This window comes from Cervus elaphus, chromosome X, assembly GCF_910594005.1.
Source record: "Cervus elaphus chromosome X, mCerEla1.1, whole genome shotgun sequence".
Taxonomy (NCBI): Eukaryota; Metazoa; Chordata; class Mammalia; order Artiodactyla; family Cervidae; genus Cervus; species Cervus elaphus.
The window spans coordinates 160,997,879-161,020,443 of NC_057848.1; positions in this window are offsets into that span (position 1 = coordinate 160,997,879).

The following is a 22,565-nucleotide window of genomic DNA, read 5'->3' on the forward strand; positions in this document are numbered from 1 at the left end:
ATTGAATTGTTACTTGCTTAGGGATGGTTTTCATTCACCTCTCTTGCCAAGCTAATTCCTCCTAATATAAACTTTGTTTACTCCGCCTGTCCCTCTTGAATTACAATGATTACAGTTGAGATTCACAACAGTTATTTGCTCATTAAGTGAAGAATGGAAGAAAAGCTCCAGTCTCAAAGTGGAAGAATTGTGTTGTCTCCTGTTACAGGCTGAATTGTGTTCTCCCCTCAAAATTCGTGTACTGAAGTCCTAACCCCCAGTACCTCAGAATGTGACTGTATTTGGAAATGGAACTTTTGAAGATGTAATTTAGTTAAAATTGGATCATTTGGGTGACCCTATTCCAATATAAATAGCCACCCTATTCCCTGGTGGCTCAGCTGGTAAAGAATCCACCTGCAATGTGGGAGACCTGGGTTTGATCCCTGGGTTGGAAAGATCCCCTGAAGAAGGAAACAGCTACCCACTCCAGTATTCTGGCCTGGAGAACTCCATGGACTGTATAGTACATGGGGTTGCAAAGAGTCAGACATGACTGAGCGATTTTCACTTTTCATCACTTTCATTCCAGTTTGACTGGTGTCCTTATAAGAAGAGTAGATTAGGACCCAGAAAATGCGAAGAGAAGGACAGCCATGTGAAGACACAACAAGAAAGCAGCTGTCTGCAAGCCAAGGAGAGACGCCTCAGAAGAGGCTAAACCTGCTCGCTCCTTGATCTTGCACTTCCAGCCTCCAGAAGTGTCAGAAAATTAATTTCTGTTGTTAAAGCCACCCCGTCTGTGGTATTCTATTGTGGCAGCCCTAGCAAACTAATACATCTTGGCTGTCTCAATGGGCTGGTGTATACTACCTTGGAGTACATCCAGCACCATCTTATTCCTCAAAAACTGTGCTCACATACTTTGCCACTTTACCAAATACAGTTTTTGATGCTGCCAGGATGTTCTGTCTGCTCTAAATGAAGCAGCATTCATCATTGTCCCATGTGCTCAGCCTGAAAGCCAATTTTTATAAATTGGGGAATGAAATGACCTTGGTGTTCTGTGTGCATACATGCTCAATCGCTCAGTCAGTGCCCTCATTCCGTGGGTAGAAATCAATAATATGAAAGACAGCCTTTTTGGAAGGAAAAGGCAGTGCTTTTTAAGGTAGCTGCTCTTGAGATTTTCATGACACCTTTGTTGTTGAGGAATTTACAGTTTCCATCTCTTTATTTTATATCATTGTATTTCTTTCCTGATCGTGCCATGCAGCATGTGGGATCTTAGTTCCCTGACCAGAGATTGGACCTGCACCCCCTATGTTGAAAGCACAGTGTCTTAACCACTGGACTGCCAGGGAAGTCTATCTTTTTTAAGAACAACATTTCCTGTGGACTCTTTTTTTTTTTTTTTTTTTGCAAATTAGGTATTTGTTTTACTTTTGGTGGCACTGGGTCTTCGTTGCTGCCTGTGGGCTTTCTCCAGTTGTGGAGAGTGGAGGCTACTCTCTAGTTGTGGTGTGCAGGCTTCTTGTTGCGGAGCATGGGCTCTAGGTGCATGGACTCAGTAGTTGAAGTTCTTGATCTCTAGAGTATGGGCTCAGTAGTTGTGATTCATAGGCTTAGTTGCCCCATGGCATGTGGAATCTTCCTGGGCCAGGTGTCAAACCCCTGTCCCTTGCATTGGGAGGTGGATTGTTACCCACTGTACCATCAGGGAAATCCCATTTCCTACAAATCTTGTGACCAAGAATTCTAATATGTCCACTCCTTCTATTCATTTTTCTCAGAGTAGATCTGACAAATGATAAAGTCTCATGTTTGAAATAATAAGACATTTAACTGGGAAGAAGGCATTTCTTCAGTTGCAGGAAATAAAATGGTTTCTACTTGCTTATTTTTAGAGAATATTACTTCTTGGTTTATTAATTTTTGTAAGATTCTATTAATAATAGGATAATCATTTCCTTGAACATTTTGTATCATTTCTATAAGTGGCACTATACATGGTTAATAGCCTAACCCCAAAGCTAGCCATGTTTTCACATGTGATTAATATTTCTGTCTTTTTCTTAATGCTCCATTAACTACTGCAAAGTAAGTGGTCCTACTGCCAAAAGGCTTTTCCATTAAATGGAAATACATTTACTCACATTGTGAATTAATTAAAGCCATATGGAACTTAGAGCGGAAGAGTCTAACTTGCACATTTTGTTTTAGAGATTTAGAAAATATGGAGCCATTTGTGGCCAACAGGACTCCCATATGCTTTCCCATCTTAAAAATACAGTAACAAGTGTTTCAGCTTTTTCTCAGCTATCGCAGTTTTCATGTGTATGATTACAATGAGGTTCCATTTCTGTGGTTAGTAGCAAGGGGTTTATACTGAACATCAAAACCTCTGGATGGAGGGAGATTTTTGAGTGGTTTTTCTTCTGATTCCATAAATCTCTGATATTTTAGAAAGTTGAGCGTGGGGGCAGAGGGCCTGGCCACATGGGTTGTTAAGGTGATGGACGGCCATATCTCTAGTCTCAAACAAATCACATGCTTTTTCTGTTCAACAGCGATGCTGAGGTACACAGGTGTGGGGTAAGGAGGCCCATACACAAGAAGTTGCTTGTGCCAGGGTTCCTGTGAAGAAGAGGTGATAGAAGCTTGAGCAGTAGAACACATTGAGGACTTTTGTCCTCTGCATATCCTCCCTTATTCCCCAGTTCAGTAACTATTTGTTGAACACCTACTGTGGGCCCATGGGCCGAGCACTCATGAGTACCTGAGCGGCATCTCCACATTATGATGTAGCGGACAGAGAGGTGGCTGTGGTCCTCTCTTACTGCTCGCTCCATGGAAGGCCAGCTGGAAGGGTTGATGTCCATTTGTGGGCATCCATGACGGCACTTTCTGGAAGTTACTTGTCTCCAGAGGCACTGCTCCCAATTTCGCATGAAAAAAATTAAGGTCCCTTTCCTCTCTTTTCTGAAGACTAGGAGATGAGCTTTAAAACTTGTGCATCAGAATCCCCTGAAGGACTTGTTAAAAAACAGATTACTAGGCCACAGCCCTAGAGTTTTAGATTCAGTCGTTTGGGGGCGAGGCCTGAGAATTTGCATTTTTAACATATTCTCAGTTGGTCTGTTGGCCTCAGATCCAGACTTCTAGAACCGCTGGGCCAAGACATAGCCCCAAGCAACCAGAACCCTGTTATTCTCCACATACCATTCCAGGCCCTCTCAGCTCTTTTGTTCCCAAAGGTACCTTCCAAGAAGGCACGTGAACCTCCTCCACGTGTCACCACCCAAGATCCCCATTTGAAAAAGAAAAGAGAAGCATACTCAGAAGGTGGAGGTCTTCTATTATGGCTTCATCACTAATTGTAGGAATTGTATCTCCATCTTAATAACTGACTACTTGTTGAATACTTACTATATGCCAAACACTGTGGTGGACTTTGAATAATAATGAGTTAACATACACTGAGTGCTTGCCTGTGGGTTAAGCTGTAGTCATGGTCATTTCAATGGTCATTTGATTTTCACTAGAGTTCATTTTACAGATGAGGAAACTGAGGGATATAGATGCTGGTAACTTGTGCAGAGACATATATAGCTGGTGAATAGTGGAGCCAAAAATATGAAACTAAGAAAGTGTGAGATCTTAACCATTAAGATATAGTACCTTTCAACATATGTCTGTGTCTGTGTATCTTGTTTAGTTGCTTAAGTCATGTCTGACTCTTTGTGATCCCATGGACCATAGCCTGCCAGGCCCTTCTGTCCATGGGATTCTCCAAGCAAGAATACTGGAGTGGGTAGCTGTTCCCTTCACCAGGGGATCTTCCTGACCCAGGGATCGAACCCGTGTCTCCCGAACTGGCAGGCAGAGTCTTTACCACTGAGCCACCTGGGAAACCCTCTGGATCTATCTAAATTCCATTTAATCTTCCCAAGAACCTTAAAAAGTAAGCATTATTAGCCTCATCTATAGATGAGGCAGCTGAAGTTTAGAAATATGAACAACTTGCCCACCAGGTCAGGGTTGGATGGGAATGCAGGCTGGCTGATTCCTGAATACATGCTTCTGGTGTATAAAAGATTATATTTGCTTCAGCAGGTAAGACCAGCCATTGTCCTCCCAGGGCTCATTGGCAGCCCTTGACCTGGCCAGAACCCCTCTCCAAAATGGCTGAAATGAATGGGGAAGATGAGTTGGGGCCACCGGGATTCATAGCACCTAAATGATAATGTCCCCACACCAAAGGGCTGGAATAGCTCCTCAAATTGACGGAAGATTGGCCAGAATTTCTCCAAGTGTCATTTAGTGTTGGGCCCTTGGTCCTCCAGATTAGGATGACTGCTCTGTAAGGGACCAACTGGACCCACATTTGGATCCATCAATTTTCAGGGACTTTCTCAGAGCCCAGAAAGTAACTTATTGCAAAATCAAGTGTCTCCCAATACTGCCCCCCTTCAGGACTGTAACACACCTTCTCCCCGATGGTGAAAAGTTGGTCAGGGACAGCTCACAGCTGTGTCCTTCTCCAGAAATTGCCCTTGGCTGAAGAGAGACACTTCATCCAAGGCTATGCCTCTTTGGGATTTAGGAGGACATCCCCTAACCAATGACTGGTTGCTGCCAGGGCATAAAGGCCCAGACTCCTGGTCGCAATCAGGATATTTCTGCCAGGTCATCCCAGATCTGGAGGTCCTAGGGTGACCAGCCATCCCTGGCTTGCCTGGGCCTGAAGAGTTTCCCAGGACTCAAGACTTGAAGTGCTAAGACTTGAGCAAACTGGGACAAGTTGATCACCCTAAGAGATCCCCTTGTCTCTGTCTGAGACAGTCTGAGGTCCATCTTCTCCTCCTGCCCACCACCTGCTTCCTTCCCTTCCCTTCCCTCATAAGTGTTGATTTCTAGGCCATTTCCTAATAAATTTCCCTCAAGTTGATCCCTATCTCAGAGTCTGCTGTTGAGGCTTTTCTGAGAACCTGTCAGGTTTTCCCTAACACCTGTGACACCCCAGACTAGGGGAACTGCTGGACGAGAATGCCACCTCCTGCAATTAACCCTTCTCCCCTCACCTGCTGAAAGACTCATTGGATGAGTCCAGAGAGATGGTACCAAAGTGGATGGACAAAATGAAGCTAACGGGGATCACAGCCAGATACAGAATTCACTCAGCATCTCCAGTAGTTGAAATCTATTTGTCAGAGATGAAGTCACAGTATCTGAAGCAGAGTGGAGTAAATCTATTAATAACTTGTGCTATAATGCACACTTCTAATTTTAACTTGTGGGGAAATGTGTTCATATTGAAATAAATTCTTAAAGACTCTCTACCCCAAAGTCTAGTCTGTCTGTCTGTCTCCCCCCACTGCCACCTTCCTTTTTCTTTTCGAAAAAATTTTATTTTATTTTGGAGTATAGTTGGTTTACAATATCATGTTACTTTCAGATGTACAACTAAGTGATTCAATTATACATTTTCATGTATCTGTTCTTTTTCAGATTCTTTTCCTATTTAGGTTATTACAGAATATTGGGTAGAGTTCCCTTTGCCATTTAATAGGTCCTTGTTGATTATCTGTTTTATATATAGTAGTATGTATTTATTAATCCTGACCTCCTAATTTATCCTCCCCCACCAACCATAAATTTGTTTTCTATGTCTGTGAGTCTCTTTCTGTTTTGTATATAAGTTCATTTGTATCATTTTAAGATTCCACATATAAGTGATATCAGATGACATTTGTTTTTCTCTTTGTCAAGGTTTCTGCCTTTGCCAGAATTTTTAACTAATAAAAATGTGTTTACTGAGCCTGACTCCCTAAAGCCGGGTACAACATGATTGAATTATAAATTTTGTATGACATGGGCTGTAATCAAGGTGGAGATCCTTACCAAGAAATAATTAGCTCTGAGGATAGAGAACTCAGCAGATGCATAATAATTAAATTGGCTCTCGGTTTTTATTTTGTTGAGAACTCTAAGCTATATTGATTTTTCAGACCAGATGTGGATTCAAACCAGATGCTACCCCTTGCAAATCTTTGCTGAAGTGCTCATTAAAAAAAAAAAAAAAGGGAATAATCTTGAAAATTCCTCCCTAGTACATTAACACATTTTGGAAAATCTCAACACTTGCAGCTTCAAAGTACCTGACTTGGGGTTCTGAACTCCTCCAAGTGGGAGAAGTCAAGTGGGAGATGCTGGTCCTTCCAGTATCTGGTGGGTCTCCCAACATGGAGGGAAAAATCTAAGAAGAGAACCAGATGGGTGACGGTTTCAGTTTTGCCAGTTGTAAAGTTCTAGGGTCTGTTACACAACTATGAATACGATTAACACCACTTGAACTGTACAGTTAAAAGGCTAATGTTTATATTAGTGCTTCTACTCTATTTTTAGAAAAAGACAGAGACTCGAGGCCAAGCATGAGGTAGCAAATGACCTGCTGACTGCTGCTGCTCGCAGGAGGGCTGTAGAGAAAGCCTCCTTGCTCTGAATGGCTCCTTTCTCCCAGACCCAGTCTTCTTCCTAATCTTCTGACCTTGATTCCCAAGCCCATACCTCAGCTGTTCTTATTTCATCTCTCAGGACTACCTTACTCCTCTGCGTCCCAGTAAATGTGTTCACTCCCTGGTGAACGGCCCCCCCTTGGGCTGGCATCTACTTTGAGTGGGACCTCCCTCATCCAGGCGACCCTCTGTGTCTGAACCAGAGGCTACCAGCCACGCATGCTTCGGTGCTTCCAGCCCCATAGTCTTTCAGAAGGCGTTCTCGGCCTGAAATGTGCCCTCCTGATCTTCAGGAAGTTAGACATACCCTCTCTTTAGTTCCCACAACCCCATTTGGACCCTCGCCACGTTATCTTATAATTGTCCGTTTCACATTGTATCTGCTTACATTTCTGTCTCTTCAGCCAGTACCTCAGTGTGAGCAACTTGAGGGCTGCAACTAGTATATAGTTGGGCTAGAAAGTTATTTTATTTTTCTATCTATGATGTGTGATGTGTGTATGTGCTCATTCGTGACTCTTTGTGACCTCATGAATTATAGCCCGCCAGGCTTCTCTGTCTATGGAATTTTCCCAGCAAGAATACTGGAGTGGGTTGCCATTTCCTTCTCCAGGGGATCTTCCTGACCCAGGGATCAAACCTGCGTCTCTTTTGTCTCCTGCATGATTCTTTACCACTGTGCCAACTGGGAATCCCTCTTTCTATGATAGCAGAGCTTATTTTGAATTTCACAGTTTTTGATCATCCTGATAAAAATTAGTTGATTCTGAAAAAAAAATTGGTTTGTTATTGATTAAGCACATACCAATTTCAGAAGGCATTGTTCTGATTTTATATATGATACAAATATAAAAGTTATTAAATAGTTTCTATAAGGAAATTCTATTGATTGCCCCCAAGGGAAAAGTATGATAGTCTTCCAATACTTATCTACTATGGGAAAATAGATCTTTTAAAAAAAATAAAATCTCACTGTTAGTGTAAATAAATGGACTGTGGTGTAAAAATGATTTTACTGTCAACATGCCTTATTCAGCCTCCTTTTTATTTATGTCACTTTTACTAAATTTACATCACCAAAAAAGAAACAACCCCAAATCTATTTGTTGTCACCTTCTTTTAGCTTATGGTTGACATGACAATTCCAAAGACATTTAGAGCTTAGGCTTTCTAAGAAAAGAATATGAGCTAGGTAGAATGCAAGATTTGTATTTGTTTCTTTAACTTCTGTATTTATCAAAGTTATATTTCTGTGTGCAGAGTTATAATGAGCATAAAATGCACATATAATATTTTTACAGATTTATATAAAAACCAAATGTCTCCCCTGCCATTTGCTCCCTTTGAGAGAAATCACTTTCTCCTTTTCTTAGCTGATTTATTTTTATTTAACTATTCTATTTCTCTAAATAGCATGTTTCTCTCAGTAATTGCTGCTTCTTGATTTTTTGGCTCAGGCATAATTAACTGACTTCCCACTGTGGAAAATGAGCATTTAACATCCTCCCTTTCCCCAGTGTTCTCCTCTATTATGGCTATATAAATACTATACAGTGGTGAGCTTTGTTGTAAAACATGGTTACTTATCCTTGTATATACTTTTGATTCTCCTGTGATTGGTAATTGCATAGGAATTTGCATAGGCATGCTTAGTTTTCTGTGTCCTTAGCATTAAATATTAATTAAACACCATACTTTTTAGCAACTGTCTGAATCTCTTTTCAAGAGGTCCAGTCACACCCATTGTTCTACAATGTTCATTTTTCTTCTAGAAATTTCTCCTGAAGCTTTCTCGTCTGTGCTTCTCTGGTTGTGTTGTCTTCTGCGCCTTCTACACTGCTGCCTCTGCCCTGTACCGATCTCCTAGGGCATGTATTCAGAGATTCCTTCATCAGGAAAGCATATCCTGAAGTGGCTTCCAAATTATGAAGATGAGATGGTAAGTCTTTGAGACCTTTTCATTTGACTAATAAATTTGGCTGAGTACAGAATTCTCGGTGGGAAATTGTTTTTAAAGCATTGTGCCTTTGTTTTCGAGCTTCCAGGAATGCTGTTAAACAGTCTGAAATTATCCCAGTTTCTGAGTAGTGGAATGTGACCTGTTTATTCTCTCTCTTGCTCTCAGTCTGTCTCTGTTTCTCTCAGCATGTATCTAGGATCTTTTTATACTCAGGATGCTGAATTTCTTGATGATGGGTCCTCATGTGTTTATTTTTATCCATGACCCTATTTGCTCTGTCAATTTTTTCCATTTAGAAGCATATGTCCTTTGATTCTAAACATTTTCTTTAATTATGTCGGTTGTTTTGCCTCTGTTTTTATCTTTTGGAGCACCTCTGATTTGGCTTTTTGTTGTGCTGAACTGCTCTTTTCATTTTCTTATTTTCCTGTCTCATTACTTTTTAAAGCTACTTTCTGGAAGACTTCTTGAAATATGTCTCCCAACCCAACCATCAAGGTTTTCATTTGTGCTGTCATTTAAAAACAATTTTTTTTAAAGAGGCATAGTTACCTTCTTAATGTTGTGTTTTTATGATAGCTTGTTCTTGTTTCATGCTTGCAATATCTTCTCTGGTGGTATTAACAATAGACTTTTAAGGTTTTTGGTTTTCTGATTTGTCTTCTCCGTACAAAGCCACTGTCATATCTAGGTGGCATTTTCTCTGGTAGGTGTATTGGTCTCAATATTGTGTGTTAGAGACTTTCCTCAGATATCTGGTAATTCTTGATATACACTCATACTTAAGATTGTGAGATTAAGTATGTTACTTATTAGAAGCTCTGGCCAATCAGAGTCTCTCATCCCCCTGGATGAGTGATTAATTCAGGGATGAGCATATTGTCTTACGCTGGGTTGATGTGTATTCTCTTGAGGATTAGGAAAAGTGACTCTGTATTCCCAGTGTTACTAAGCTAGAAGGATGTGAATTTTGATTTGCTGGTGCCATCTTGACCCATGCGTAGAGAGAGATCTCAAAAGATGGGGAGACAGAATGTCGATGACATCACTCGCAGCCCTGGATCTGATTAATTACACATCTTTTGACTCCTCCCTAACTTTAGTTACCGTACCCCCTTGAGTTTTTTTCTTGCTTAAATTATTCTGAGTTGGGTTTCTATGACTTTGAACCGGAATTTTTTTTACAGATACGATGTCTTTCACCATGTTTCTCTGTCCGCCTGAAAATAATACAATTTATGCCACCTGCATATGCAAAGGGTCATCAACTATTCATCATTTCACTTCAGCTTTCTCATAATGGCTTATATACCCTCTGAGCACTAGTGTGTCAGCCACTGTCCAATATAGCAACAGTGAGAATGACTACATGGGGACAGACACAAAAATACCATCTGCAAGTAACAATGATGATAGATTCACATTTCCTCTGAGGGCTACCTCCTCTTTCTCAAAGGTCTCATTCACTGCCTGGCTATTAAATAGGAAGAAATTGTGCCCAAGATTATTCACTGATTACTTATTTTTCATTCTTACTGATTTCCTCATGATGGCATGTATATTAACGCCTCTTTATCTTGGAGTGTTTCCTCATTTGACTTGTTCGTGAGAATAGGGCAAACGTTCCTTATTTATAATGTCCTTATTTACTGGGTTCAACTGTTTTGATATTACCACTTTAAAACTCATATTTCTTACACAGTTTTCAGTTACTCTTTTTAGCAGATAGTGGATAACTTCTCTCTTTCTCTCTGTTTTTTTTTTTTTTTGTATATGAAATCTTTATTGATTCAAAGAATATTCACTGAGCATTCATTAACTGAATACCAGAAAATGTTCTAAGGTCTCAGTATAAAATAGTAACAAGTCAACTTCTCAATTTGAGAAGTCTATCTGTTGTTTCGCAAATTCCAGTTTAGATTCCTCTAAGAGAAATGAGAACTGAGAATATCATAATCATACTTTTTTTTTTCTTGAACCATGTCTGAATATGAAATATCTTTAGCTTCCCAGGGCTTCTAAAGATAGCTCTCATAAACTTCATATTCTTACAAAATCAGGTTGCTGTGGAAAGCAGTGGAGAGTGTCTCACACTTCTCTGTCCACAGGGCCTGATGCATTTTCTGTGTCCATAAAAAGAAGCCACATAATAATGACTGATTTTACTTGGAAACAGTTTTTCCTGTCAAAAATATTCTTAGTGATTTGTTTAATCAGCCTTCCTGATTCTGAACACATTGGAAAGATGGTGTTTATCATCTTTACTAGTTGATTCCATCACATGTGAGCCTCTGGGCATGCTCACATGATCCTGGGACTGGAGGAAAAAGAGACGATCATTCATTGTTTCATGCTCTACAGTAAGTGTCGAAAAAGCAAGAAATAGGCTCTTATCTCAGAGCCAGGAGTTGCTTATAGGGCCAGAATATTTAAATAAGGAACTGGGCGTCACCAAAAAGAGGCAATGCATTTAGAGATTCTGAAGAAAAGGACCAGGCACCCCTCAAACATCACCACCTGAAGGTTAAGCCCCAAGGGGACCCTTCAGTCCTTGCCTGTCTCCCCTCCTGCCCCTCTGTCTTTTTTGTATGACTTCATCCCACTTTTTTCTTTTTATGTTTGGTGCATTTTTCCATTTTAAATATTTCTCTTTTCCATCTTTCCAAAAATATGACTCCCCGGCTAAACCCAGTCTGATTATTTTTTCTTTGAGCCTTGTCTGATTTTTAAAATACTTGTTGACTTTTCAGTCATTTCATCTGGAGGCAAGTACAGTATGCATCTTAATTTAAGGACAATTTGGTAGTATCACTACAATGAAACAAATAAAGAATATACACGAGCACAGACAAAATGTTAATAATGGAGACAAACCCAGTCTAAAAGTTTCCTTTACCTTTTCCCAAGGATTCTGGGAACTACCTCCTTCTACCCACAATGATGCATTTCTTTAAAATTTACACCTTCTTATCTTTCTAGCTAGTGAAAGAGTGTTATAGAGTTGGATCTATAAAGCAATGTGAAATTTCTTATCTTTAGAAAACACAGTGTCATGAAATCTGGCTGTGCAAAAGAAGCAGATTCATCTATACCAATGTCACTGTCATGGTGCCTGGTGGCCCAGAGGCAGAGGGTTTCTGGTTACATGATCATAAGGCTATGATCTAAGTCTCTATTGCCTGTGAAGTGACCATGTGGTGGTTAATAAAAAAAATAGCCTTGGCATCAAGAGGTTGTGCCTCTAGATTTATAAAATTTAGATTAGATCATTGTAAGGTCTTTCCCAGCTGTAACATTTTATGTTTTAGATCAATATAGCTGTGCCCTCTTGGAGGAATTTTCTCTCTTCTTATTCTCAGTTTTGAAGGGGGAAAAAAAATCCTCATTTTGCGAAAAGACTTTTGTGAGGCCCACCCCCCATTTTATAGAACATAAGGCCCTTCCCTTCAATCCATCCATTACACCCCTCTTCTTCCAGGAATAGTGGGAACATTAAGTTGACTAAACCCTATAATTCTAAGCTTTCTTGGCTTAATATTGTTCTGTGGAGTTAAGAACTCTGAATACCCCTGTGGACACTCTCCCATCTTGTTTTTCCAAGAGGATTTTATTCTTGACCCACAGGAGTTGGAGTAACTCAACAATAAAATGTTGAGGATTTCATAGTAACTACTTCTCTATGCCACAGACGGTTTTCCTCAGTACAGAGTCTTCATCAGGCAATGTGACAGGAAACATTTTCACTGGCAAACATTTTCAGTTTCATTTAGGGATGGTGTATGGGGAGACACAAGCTGGCTTTATGTTTCAATATTATTAGATGAGTTTCTGCCAGACAGTTTTTTTCTTGAGGTAAAAACCATTCTGACATAGGCACTTGGGTTTTATTCATCTCTGAAATTACTCTCATAACCAGTTTGAGAAGAGGGTTTAAATACAACTGGATTTTTTTCCCTCTAGTCACTACTTTCAACCACGTCCTGTAATATCTCCCTTCCCTGGCACATAATGAATCACTTATTGGTAGGCTGGGCAATTACCTTCTGGGGCCTATCAGTTACTTCAATACCAGCCCAGGTTAAAGCTTCAATCTCAGACATCATTTATATAGCTCATCTCCTTCAGCATCATGATTACAACCAGTGGATGGGAGCTTAATCAGCTCTGAAGACATGGTTTTCCCCACTCAACCTTCCAGAACTAACTAGAGAGAGACGGGAGGAGAGACAAGGAAGGAGACAAGTGCTCTTGACTTAAGATGGCTGTTGTCATGCTCTCTGGCTCTCATAACGTCGCTAGATATCTCTGATCCTTGATAACCCTGTGGTAGACATCCAAAGGAGACGGATCCTGGCTCTCTGTGGACTGGGAGTTCAAGGGTATGAGATCTTGGGGATAAAGTTCAGGGCGTCTCTCACTGCCCAAAACCCTGAATAGGTTGACACATTCAACTTTAGCCCTGTTCAGCCTCTCACCCCCCACCCCAGGTGTTCTGAGGTCACCTCGCTGAGTGCTTGTCTGGCATATCAACAGGATGGGTCCAGTCCCCTTACTGCCTTAGTATAGGTCCCCAAAAACATACTCTTAGATGAGAAATGCAGAAAAGGAGTAGGAAGTGATGGAGCAACGAAGCCAGCTGGAGCTCAGTTTCCAGCCAGTGTAGAATATGGGCCTTAGAGTTTTCCTGCTCGTGAGGGAAGGGAAATGAGTGCTCTGTAGGCATCCTCGTCAGTGATGAGTTGAGAATTATTCTCACAGATGTAAACTTCACAGCATCTTTGGCCCGTGTGAGCATGGCAGGTTGGACTCCAGTGGCCAGAGGAAGCTCTTCGACAAAGAGCCACAGAGGTAGAAGCTGGTGGTGCCCTTCATGGCACCATCTCCAATCTCATCCCCATAGGGTCCACAATGGCGACTGCACTGCCTCAGTCTTGAGCTGTGACACACGCCTCACTCCCTGACTCAGTTGAGAGGGACAGTGGCTTAGTGGACACATTCTCCCCAGGGCAGGAGGTACAGACTCCCAGAGGGGTGGGAGAAAGCTCGCCAGGCCATCTAGGGCCTAACCTTTGAACTCACTCCCTGTCCCTCTGGCCTGTTCTTCAGTGGTCAAGTTCAGTACTTATAGGGGAATGGGAAGCATACCGCTTCTCCCATGGAAATAGAGCAGGAGGCAGAGGAGGTGACTACCTGGTCAACAGTAATGGCATTTCCCACACACTCTTTCCAAGCAAGGAAAAGATTGAAGAGCCTCAAAATGAATAGTAACAAATGTCTAGAGAAAACAAAGACATAGCTATTGTGCTTGCTGGTTTAAGATGCTACTGATTACTTTCAAGCATGTATTTGCACCAGAGAAGAGGAGACCAAAATAAGATTTTAGTTAGTTACTAGAATTCTTTTAATGTATTAATTTATTAGTAAATAATAAGTACTTACCACATAATATAGCATTATAATAATTCATGTATGTGTTTATTACAGTAAACTATTAAAAAGTAATAACTCGGCAGCTGGTGTGTGCAGCTCTTTGTCAGGGCTTGGCAGAGAGAAAAATGAGATCAGGTCAGAGCCAGAGGAGAGATTCAGAGAGCATCATGGAAAAGACAAGTGACTTTTTGGTGGAAAAGAAGAAAAACCATTATGAAGACAAAAAGAGAGGGGTTAGCTACAAAAGAACATTTCCTAAGTAGGCGGGAGTTCATTCTAGCTGAGGGACCTCTAATGCTGAAAAGAGAATGCCAAGTGTGGCTAGTAACTTCAAAAATGCATTTCTAAGCCCTATGGGGCAAGATCCCAAGCTAATTATTAGTTAAGATAGTAACAATTATTAATCATCATTAATTTTGCCATGAAAATCAATATCTGATTTTTTCACTCTCTTTCTTTTCAGTGTCCTCTTCTCCTACACCCTTAATTTAACAAATCAAGGCCTGAAATAACAAGAATAATGTGGCTCAGCTATTAAGAATCCACCTGCAATGCAGGAGACCTGGGTTCGATCCTTGGGCTGGGAAGATTCCCTGGAGAAGGGAAGGCTACCCACTCCAGTATTCTGACCTGGAGAATTCCATAGACTATATAGTCCATGGGGTCGCAAAGAGTCAGACATGACTGAGCAACTTTCACTTTCAAAGACGGCAAGCTGAATAATAGCTTCCAAAGATGTCCTTATCTGAATCCCTGGAAACACCTTACATTAGAAAGGGATTGGACGGGTGTGATTAAGTTTAAACTCTTGAGTGTGGAGAGCATCCTGAATTAGACAGATGGACTCAGCGTGATCCACAAGGGTTCCTATAAGGGGGAGACAGGGGGAGATCAAGGTTCTGTGAAGGAGGAGGCAGAGATAGGAGAGATGCAACCAGGAGCCAAGGAAAAGAGGAAAGCTCCCAGAAGGTGTAAGAAAGAGGCTAGGAACAGATTCCTCCCTGGAGCCTCCAGAAGGTCCCAGCCTTGTCAGCACCTTCATTTTGCTCCTTTTAACTCATTTCAGACTTCTGACCTGCAAAGTATAAGATAATAAATTTGTGTTGTTTTAAGCCACGAAATTTGTGGCCATTTATTACAGCAGCCTTAAGAAACTAATATAATAAACAGCATATATTGGGTGTGCCCTGTGTGCCGGGCACTGTGCTGAGTGCTAGGAGGTGTCCTGTCTCCTTACCCCATGTTACAATCAGGGAGCTTGTCCCCAGCTACACAGCTGTTGTGTGCTGGGAGTCAGGACTCAGATCTGGACCTCAGACCCTGTATTGTTCCCATCCTGTTAAGAATCAGAGCTCTACTGTTCTCCGTTAAAAGGTACCAGAGACTCTTAGAGAAACTGCCGATTCTCGAACTGGAGCAGGGAAGACCAGGTAAGGCAAGATGAGCCTGGAGTGTCTTGCAGTGCCACAGAGCAAGGAGGTAGTCAAAAACAAAGATGGCGGCATGTGAAGGGACGTGGGAGCCAAGCTGAACATGTTCTCGATGGCCAAAGCTGGAAAAATTTGAGCCACTAAATAAAGTAGTATTGGGTTATAACCCAAGGTAGAAATTAAACAGCCAAGCACCCAAACAAATAGAAAGAAATGATCAAATAAATATATAGAGGAGAAAGGACATACTTTCCTTATAGAAGGGTTTCAAATAATATTTTTAAATACCCACTCCCTCCTGGAGGTGGAGTTTAATCCCCGACCCCTACCCCGGTGTGGGCTGGGTGTAGTGACTCATTCTAATGAATAGAGGATGGAAAGGGAAAAGTGATAACTTTATGGTGGAGAAACCTGGTGAACAGCACCTTATCCAAGTGGTCAAAGTTAACATCACCCATGATAACTCATGTGGATTATGTATGCCCTGATGTGATGTGATGAGAAGGGTACTTCACCTGTGTGGTCCTTTCCTCCAGAATCTGTATCTCTAGTTCAAATTATGAGAAAACAGACAAACTGAAATTGAGGATTAAGAGCAAGGAAAGTGTGAGAAACAGACCAAGAGCCTAAGGAGACATGACAGCTAATTCAATGTGGTATATTGGACAGGATTCTGAAGTGCAAAAAAAAAAAAAAAGACATTAGCCAAATACTGGGGAAATCCAAATTTAAAAAAAAGAAAGCAAAATGAGAGGGTATGTGGGGTGGTGATCTGAAGAAAGATGAACAATGGTTATAAAACACTGTATTACTGTTTATTCTTCACTACAAAGCAGCAACAATTTGATGGAGTATATTGGCCTTTCCTATGTGTCACAACACCTGAAGAAGTGAAGTAAGGCAGGTTATATTGGCCCCAATTTACCATATATTTCAATGCTCGCAATTTACTGGACATAGTCCTAAACAGATTCGATTAGAACATCATGTTACTTGTTTAATCCTTACAACAACCCTATAGGGTAGTTTCAGTTTTCATCCCTGTTTTCCAGAGGAGGACTCTATGGCACAGAGAGGTTAATTGACTTGCCCAAGGTAACATAGTGAGTGGAGAAGCCTGACTATGAGCGGAAGTGGTTGGCTCCAAGACTTGCCCATAACCACTAAGCTATAGTGTTTTAAGTCTTTGGGGCTCATAGAGACTAAGTGATTGGCTCAAAGTCACAAAACCAGTTCTTTCAGGACTGAGACTAGAATTGAAGTCTCTTCATTTCCAGTTCAATGCTTTACCCCTATTTCCAGGCGCCACAATCCAGTCATTTCTCCTTTTCCAAAGCTCAGCAAAACATAGAATATCAGGAGCTAATCTGAACTCTCAATGGTCAAAACAGGAACCATTTGAAAAACAAAGTAGTATTGGATTCTAACCCCAAGTGTGAGATAAATAGGCATGCATCCACACTGTTATTAGTAAATGATTGAATAAATCAAGTGGAAAAGAAGATAATTCTTTGACTTTCACTCAGCCTCAATAGCTCAAAAACAGGTAAGACGTCTATTAATTAATTGCACCTATTTGTGGTCCCAGGTTGAAAGTTGAATAGAGAGAAAAATTTTGTTGCTGGTTTAGTTGCCCAACAGGATTCCCATGATTGTCTCAGAGCTTATGGCAGTTCAAAATTTCTTAGGCTTTACAGATATTGTCCTGATAGTTCTTGACCTTTGTCCATCCTTGAGGTTACCTTTACTTACACTGACTTTGTACTTAGTATCATTTGGCACCCTTGGGAGTGTTACCTTAATATATGTTCTCTGTAGTTGGACAATAATGTTGATCATCACCAGTTGTTGTCCTCTTCAAAATATTTCATTTTAAAATGGAAAAATGACTTTAAAGATTTACAGGCTTTGGGAATGCTGTTAAGATTTTTTTTTTGAATCTTGAAACTATATCCCCTGGTGGCGTATTTAGACTGACTCAAAGAAAATGGGGAATACTAATGGTGATCATATTTTCTTTTAAAAACACATTAATATCTCGGGCTTTCTTGGGTTTTCATGGAAAGTGGGTTGAATCTCTTAAATGAGAAAATTACAACTTGGGTTCTTGATTCCATTGTACTATGATCTGAAAATAATCAAACTGAAGAAAGGCATTTCCAAATTTAGCAGCAATTGTAATAAATGTAAAATTTGTAAAGGGCATTTCCATTTCCAAAATATTCTTATTCATGTTTTCTTCCAAGTCTCACAAAAACTCAGTGAGTTGGTATTATTACCTTTCTTTTTATAAGTGAAGAAATGATTCAAGTTCATTCAACTAGTTGTGGGCTAAGCTAAGATCCCATCATTTCATGTTACCTTGAGTCCTTAAAGAGAGAAGATTGTAGTAAGGCAAAATCTTGGCAATATGTCAATAATCATTGCTTTGACACATACAACATATTAATTCATTCTTCTTAGATATGCCACTTTCATCAAAATGACAACAAACATTCATGAATTTATTATGGAAATAGAAGATGAAATAAAATCAAGATTAATAGTGGCCATTTATTATGATTTTACCCACATTTCATAAGTGGGAATTTAAAAAGTCATTGTGATGCAAAGGTCTACCATAACATGGTGAGATAGATCAAATCTCTCAAGGATAAGTTTTGTAAAACAAAAGATCACAGTGTCTTAAAAGTACCTAGCATAAAAATTGGCTTTTAGTAATCATTTTTCAAAAACAGTAAATGATGCATGGTGAGGGTGGGATTTTTGGTCTTGGACTCCAGCCTCCGGGACTTATTTGTTGGGATGTTTAATAGAGATGATAAATTCTTTTTTGCAAGGTTGTTATGTTAGAAATGAGAAAATTTCTTTCCCTTGTCTAATACACTATCTGGCACTCAGTAATCATATATTTGTTTATATTTTTATTAAATCATTGAATGTCCAGCTACCTGCTTTAGGTAATCTATGAATAAAAGCATTCTTTTCCCCAGAGTAGAAAATGTCAACCTTGAGCTTTGTTCTTTCTCCAGAGAGTTGCTACCATCCAAAGCTTTCAAAATTAATGTGCCAGAGAATTACTTGTTTAATGCTCGTAAAACCACTTCTTATTCTATTTACTTGGAAATAGATTCCAGGGGATGAGGGTGGGGAGAAACATCAGACAATAGGGCAGGAGGAGAATCTTCTCTAAATATGATATCAAGGAAGTGTGACGAGTATTGAACCAGCAGGTACTTCAGATGAAGAAGTACACGCTTTTCAAATGATGATGAAAGTCACATAAAGCAGAACAGTAGAGACAAGTCCAAGCTGTAAGACAAGTTTAAGTCCAAGCTTAAGACAGGTCTTAAGATGTTGAAATGTGAGTTCCAGCACATTCAGCCTCCACTTTCATACCTGATAGGAGTTTTATTCCAGTAACCATGGATACTCATCAAGTGGAAGAGATGAGAGAAGAGTAAGGTTAAGCCCTACTAAGGCTGGGACTGGTAATAGAATAGAATTTCCTTTTGCTCTGAAGATTTAAATTTGCATAAACACTGATCTATGGTGCAGTCATTTGGTGCAAGTTATTTCTGTGTATATATTTTACCTGTATCAGGACTATACTTTGAACAGGTAGGTAATAATATCTTACCATCTAAAAAGGCAAAACTTCTCATAGAAAAATGTATACTAACTGGTGGAGGAAGAATGGGAATAATATGGGGGAGTTGGGATATTTGAGTAAGAGGGGAAGTCAATTAAGCATAGCATATCAATCTTAAGATGCAGTACAAATCACAGTATTTATGAGAAGGACACACAATTACAGCCAAGGATAAAAAAATACGGGAACTTCTCCCCAGCATAAAGCGATAAGTGAGTCCAAAAAGCTGAATTGTGTTATGACATTATGAATGAATCATTTGGTGCAAGCCTATGCAGCTAGCTGACCACAGGCCCATTCTTTTTTTTTTTTAATCAATTTTTACTGGAATATAGTTGATTTACAATGTCATTAGTTTCTGCTTACAGCAAAGTGAATGTTATACATATATCTACTCTTCTTTTGGATTCTTTCTCCACATAGGTCATTACAGAGCGTTGAGTAGAGTTCCCTGTGCTATACAGTAGGTCCTTATTAGTTACCTGTTTCACAAACCCATTCTTTTCCTTGCTCTGGTTTAACATCACCTGTTGACAGTTATTTTCTATGACTTGAATATTGATGGGGATGATTCTGGGTTCCATGGATGATTCTGAGACTCTGTTAGATGGTGCCCCTTTTGTCAACCCAGTGTAGGAGAGTTGATCCAAGAGAGCACTCAGGTCACAAGGACATTCCTTCTACCTCTGCTTCCCACCTTTCAAACAACCCTCTGTTTCCTTGGAGATTCACAGGTTTTAGGTGCATTTCAGAAGAACTAAAGAGCCTCTTGAGGAAAGTGAAAGAGGAGAGTGAAAAAGTTGGCTTAAAACTCAACATTCAGGAAGCTAAGATCATGGCATCTGCTCCCATCACTTCATGGAAAATAGATGGGGAAGCAATGGAAACAGTGACAGACTTTATTTTTTTAGGCTCCAAAATCAGTGCAGATGGTGATTGCAGCCATGAAATGAAAAGACGCTTGCTCCATTGAAGAAAAGCTATGACAAACCTAGATAGCATATTAAAAAGCAGAGACATTAAATTGCCAACAAAGATCCATCTAGTCAAAGCTATAGTTTTTCCAGTAGTCATATATGGATGTGAGAGTTGGACTATAAAGAAAGCTGAGTGCTGAGAATTGATGCTTTTGAACTGTGGTGTTGGAAAAGACTCTTAAGAGTCCCTTGGACTGCAAGGAGATCCAACCAGTCCATCCTAAAGGAAATCAGTCCTGAATATTCATTGGAAGGACTGATGCTGAAGCTGAAGCTCCAATACTTTAGCCACCTGATGTGAAGAACTGACTCATTTGAAAAGACCCTGATGCTGGGAAAGATTGAAGGCGGGAGTAGAAGGGGATGACAGAGGATGAGATGGTTGGATGGCATCACTGACTCAATGGACATGAGTTTGAGTAAACTCCGGGAGTTGCTGATGGACAGGGAGGCCTGGCATACTGTAGTCTGTGGGGTCGCAAAGAGTTGGACATGACTGAGCGACTGAACTGAACTGAACTGAACCAAGGTGCCCTATTTTTCTCATGTGCCCATGAGTCAGAAATGAATTCAGACAAGCTAGTCAAAACAAGTCATCCTTCTGCCCATCTACTCGTGGGTGGGTGTATCACCTATGCCTGTCCAATCTGAGTGCATCTCAGGACTTCTTTGGGGGAAATCTGAAACACAAACCAACTCTCCTTATGGGTACTGTGGTATGCAAATGTGAAGACTGGAACTTCTTCTGCATCTTACCATTATGGGGAAAGCCTGTCTTGGAAGAAGGCCGACTCTTGAAAAAGGGAAGAGCTGAGGAGATGACCGAGAAATGGAGCCAGAGCACTGCTCAGACCACACCTAAAGCATGACATTTAGTCTGGTGAGCTCTCTGCTGTAAACTCAACAGATAATTTTCCTTTTATTTCAAGGAGCAAATCGAAATTATTAGACAGCCCATCACCAAATTTGCAAGCCAAATTTACAGTGGCAAAATGTCTCTTCCTTTCTAAGCCTAGGTGTCACCCATGCTCTGGATCCAGGTTTCTCTCTTTCTATTAGCATTCAAACTCATTCACACCTCTCCCAATTCAAAATCCCTCTTGCTAGCCAATTTTTGTCTAATGGATGCTTTATTTTTCTTCCCCTTCCAACACAAACTTCTCAAAAGGATGCTCAATACTTTCCATTTCTTCACTGTCCTCTCTCACTCCACATTTTATTCTACAACTTCCATGTCATCAAAACTACTTTTTACCAAGATCATTGGTGACCTCCATGCTGCTAAATCCAATGGACAATCTTCATACTTCTGACTTAATATCTCACTTCCTACCTTTGATGATGTTGTACTCTTTCTTTAAATTAAAAAAATTATTTTTTATTTATTTATTTTAATTGGAAGATGATTACTTTACAATATTATAATAGTTTTTGTCATACCTCAACATGAATTGGCCACAGGTACACATGTGTACAGCCCCATCCTGAGCCCCCCTCCCACCTCCCTCTCCCACCGCATCCCTTGAGGTTGTCCCAGAGCACCGGCTTTGGGTGCCCTGCTTCATGCATCAAACTTGCACTGGTCACCTGTTTTGCATATGATAATGTGCATGTTTCAATGCTTATCTTTCTTTCGCTTATATGTACCATGCTTTTCTGGCCACTCTAAGGCTCTCTCCTTTTAATCATCTCTTAAATGCTAGAGTTCCTGAGACACTGACTCTAAACCCTCTTCTCTTCTTCATCCTTACTCTCTGCCTGAATGATCTTACCACTTGCCATGACCTCATTGTTGTCTGTGTGTCGGTGGCTTCAGACTGGTTCTCTCTCTCTCTCCTGAGCTCCAGATACATTTATTGTCTCAAGGGCATATTTGGCTAATTGTATTGAAACTTGAACTCATCATTTTCACCTCCAAAATCTGCTTATCCTTCAGTGTGTTGTACCTTAGTAACAATCCTTCCATAATGTTGCCAAATGCTAAAGGCAGAAACCTGAGAGGCAAAGAATGCGCTAACCATACCAGACAAGGTTGTGAACTGCGAGCAATACTTCAGAGTCCAAGATTTTAGAGGTGGAAAATTTTTAGGCAGTGTTATGTTCTAAAAGATGACTAGGAGTGTAGAAGTCTTAAGTGGATGGGAAAGTGAAGCTCATAGATTGAGAAGGTTAAGACAGCTTTGACATTAACATGTTGGAAGTTTCTACATCATTCTAGAAAAAGCTTAACTCTCTGCATACATTTAATCAGAAACAAGCATTAGTTTTTCTTAATTAACATTCCCTTGCTGCAAATTGTTTTGCCAGGAGTTAGTGGACACATGGTTCTAAATGATTTCCAGCAACATGCAAATGAATTCTGAGACAAATAGAGACATTCTATAGTGTTAAACATGAAACTGCATACTTCTTTTCCCCAATTAGGAGAAAATGAATTTTTTTTCCTCCTAACCTTGCCCTTTGAAGGTAGAGCTAATTTAAAAGCTCTGGTCTCTTAGCAACCATAGCTGATTCACACATTTAGCGTGGATAGTAGATGTGCTTTTCTGGAAAGATTTGAAGTTACTGTCTAAGCTTCCCAGAGAGTGTTTTTGAAATGTATTTAAACAGGATATAGCA